The sequence below is a fragment of the Etheostoma cragini genome, chromosome 1 (assembly GCF_013103735.1).
Source record: "Etheostoma cragini isolate CJK2018 chromosome 1, CSU_Ecrag_1.0, whole genome shotgun sequence".
In the NCBI taxonomy this organism is placed as follows: domain Eukaryota; kingdom Metazoa; phylum Chordata; class Actinopteri; order Perciformes; family Percidae; genus Etheostoma; species Etheostoma cragini.
The window spans coordinates 5,090,405-5,093,963 of record NC_048407.1 but is presented as its reverse complement, the minus strand read 5'-3'; the positions used below and the strand labels follow the sequence as shown (position 1 = coordinate 5,093,963).

The following is a 3,559-nucleotide window of genomic DNA, read 5'->3' as shown; positions in this document are numbered from 1 at the left end:
ACATTGCCGCTGCCGCCTTTTTTTTAAATTCTGCATCATGAAGCAAGTTCAAGTCTGTCTCTGTCTAGGTAACCTGTAAGTGTGCAAATTACAACTTTAATCACGATCCACTATTGTATCATTCATTCGGACAATGATAGGATAATAGTAGGATACTACTAGGATATCTCAGAGTCTGCCATGATACGTTTTGGAGTGAAGTCAGGAGGGGGAGACGGCCTGGCATTGATACGAGATATCATTCACGCCCATTTAACGCAATCATTTCCATTCATATAATCTCACAAAAAGTAACTGAAATAACAGTAACAGCTTTTGCAATACTCCACACTGAAACCTGCCAGTTTACGCCCAAGCTGATTGTGATTGGTTTAAAGATTGGTAATTGGTTGGTTTGGTTTTCTCTCATCCTAAATGCTGTGGGGACTAGCCAGACCCCCTCCGCAATACTGTGGGTATTATCTAATGTGGTGCGAGGCACCGGAGTCTCTGAATAAACTGCTCTCTTAATGCACTTTTGTTGTGGAAGAGGTGCAACATAGTATCTGCAACCTGCATGCTAAACGCCTGACATGTTAAAATGGTTTAATATTAATTTCCAATCATTTGTGTAGAAACTCAATTCAAGAGCAGTATTTCTTAATTTGCGTGAATTGGTATAATCACAGCGCCCAGCTCCATAATACACTTTAATGCACATGTTTAATTTTCACACCAGTGCCTGTAATGTAGTAACACATTTTGAATCAAACTGAAGCATAAACTACCTTGCATTTTAAGTAAAATTAAAAACTCCCTGCAGCAATGTGTGAAAAACTGTGACCTGGATTACCTGGGTAAGGTTCAGCCCTGATAAAACGGTAGCAACACATTTAAAAAAGCAACGGGGGGTTTGTTGAGCACCCAGTCGTGTGTGTGTGCAAGCGCTTTGCCTTTTTTATTACAAGTTTACAGACATGTCTCTGGGTATCACCTGTGACACAGCCGCCAAACGAGAGAAGACGCAGCTCAAAGCTCGTTTCACACCGTTCCGTGGAGAGATGTCAGAAATCAACACACTAAACTCTGCAAGCTGTTCTGAGACTGAACGCCCCCCAAGTGCCAGCTGTTTGCTGCCCACCAGTACCAGCCTGCTCCAGACTCATCGGCCATACCTTCCCCTAACCGCAATGCATGTTCAGTGCTAACCATACTGTCTGTCTGAGACCTGCACGTGTCCCATGGTACTAAGTGATTCAATATCATGCTGCTGTACTATTAATATTTGTTTTTTTTCTTCTCCAGGATCTATCTAAGGAGGCGAGCTGTGCTGTCATGTGATTTCTGCTGTGCGCCTGGAAAACATGGAGCCGCTCTGGCGAACAAAACGTCTGGTTCCACTGTTGTCTCGTACCAAAAAACTGGACTCTGACAAACTGCAGAAGGACATCGAGCTGTTAGTGTGACTGGGACCAGCTCCGAGGCCTTAGAGCAACAGTATCCACCTCAGTTTTCCTCACGTTTCATCGCTCTAACTGCACAAGATATGAACTATGCCTTGATTTCATTTTAAATGGGTTTGTCTGTGTGTGTTTTTATATAAAACCTGTTGGGATAATAGTTCATCATGCTAACAGGTTTTATATTGTATTGACATAAATTAATAAAGTTATAAATGCAGTTTGGTCAGACACTTGTATTAAAGACTGTTTATTACAACAAAATATAACCTTCTAGTTAAATTTTCGGGAAAAGCTGTGCTAGAACACTAGAACGCCCAACACTTAACTTATTGTTAGAACTAAATAACAGGAGGAAGCAACACAGGTTAAACAGTTGGTTCACCCAAATACAAATCCCAAATAGGGGTGGCAGTAGTAGTCAGTCCTCAGGGAGTTGGGTTGGGAACTGGAGGGTTGAAGATCCAATCCCCGTACGGACCAAAGAATGGTGGTGGATTGGTGGCTGGAGAGGTGCCAGTTACCTCCTGGGCACTACCAATGTGCTCTTGAGCAAGGCACTGCACTCCCAACTCGAGCAGGGGTGCCTTTCCATGGGTAGCCCCCCCACTCTGGCGCGTGCGCGTGCGTTCTCGTTCTCAAACCCACTTTTGACTGGGATTTACAATGCAGATGGTTTAGGTTTTATTGATCGCAGCATTGACAAAAACAGATATCCTGTTTTCTCAAGATAATCCACAAAACACAACCGGTACGATTCTGCCATGTATTTTGGGCGTAAGGGTTAACTTAAGAAATGGCTTAAATAATCAATGACAGATTTTGCATCTGGCTGCTGTGGTAAAGTTGGAACACTAACAAAAGTCTCTGAGCAGCTTTATCTATTCTTACTGACAGTGCCAAAAATAATCAACCAATGGTTGGCAACCTTCCTATCAACGAATATAGGGACTACTTCAGAGTAGTTACAATGAAATGTCACAATGAGGAGTGGATATAAGTGACACGGTTTCTAGAAAGACTTCATTGCACCAATCTAGACTCGGGGGTAAGCCTCTCTCCACAACGCGTACTACATGTGGCGCCATTTTGATGATGACAAGCCATAACCTGATGTTAGCATTCCATTAACTGTCATTCATTTCGACAGCGAATAACTTTACATCTGAAGCGTTTAAAGACTCCATTTTTCCATTGTTCATTTCTAAAGAAACATGACGATGTATAAAAAGCTTCATAACCTTCCCTCTTGTTCCTGTTTAACCAGAGCCAGACCATACAAAAATGATAGAAATATATTGAATCCATTCTGGTATCGTATCAGTTCTTGGTATCGGCCCATACGCGAGTTAAGATATCGTATTGGGAAGCTAAAAAAGGGTACGGGACCATCTCTAGTTGTAACTGTGGTCAGCTCGGGTGGGACAACATTCCCATTTCTGACTTCTGAGGTAAATAATCAGTATAAACACTACAATCAGCTGTGGTATGAATACTGAGCCAAGTCTAATTGAGTAGTTTGTATAGTCTGACTTATATCTGTACAACTGAAAAGCTCCAAAGCTAGACTTTAGGTCTTCTAAGTTTAACACACTCGCATTGTAAATATTAGAAGTGCCAAGTTGCAACACATTCGTCTTCTTGAGCCGAATCCACGAGGAGGAAAAACAACTGGATCGTCAAATAAGTCCACAACGCTTTGTTGTCTTCAGGAAACGATGATCCTGATTGTCATTGTAGAAAATCACCGAACATGTCCAACCAGTTGCCAGAATGACTCTTCTTATTTGGGACAATTTCCCATTTTATCACTGTAAGACGAGTGTCCGTTAGTCTTTGCTGACTCAATTGTTCGAGAAAAAGTTCCAGAGTCTGGCGTAAGAGTCCTCCAGCTCTTGAAGGAGTCTTCCGTCCCTGGCTTTAACTCTGCTTTTATGTGAGGATTGGAGCATGTCAATCTGAAGTATGTTCAGTAGTGTAGACTGTAGTCTACTACACCATGGTCTCTTTGTTGGGGGCTTTGCTAAAGGGGTTTATGGACAGGGTCTGTTGGGTCGGTATGGTATGGGGGGGCAAGGGAATCTGCAGTCGCACTCTCTGGTCCGTCTTCTTCCACGTCT

At 42.6% G+C, this 3,559-nt stretch overlaps 1 protein-coding gene across 3 annotated transcripts in view; it reads right to left on the bottom strand.

Annotated features, from left to right (window-relative positions):
* Window positions 1-2,699: 2,699 nt before the first annotated feature.
* Window positions 2,700-3,559, bottom strand: part of zgc:158785 (uncharacterized protein LOC791214 homolog) — a 7,956-nt gene continuing 7,096 nt past the window's right edge. For 2 of the 3 annotated variants that reach the window (XM_034868173.1, XM_034868179.1), the window contains one exon: window positions 3,399-3,557. The gene's annotated coding sequence lies outside the window, so the exon portion shown is untranslated. Of the gene's footprint in view, window positions 3,338-3,398; window positions 3,558-3,559 lie in introns of those variants that run through there. The other variant, XR_004656163.1, reaches the window with a different exon arrangement.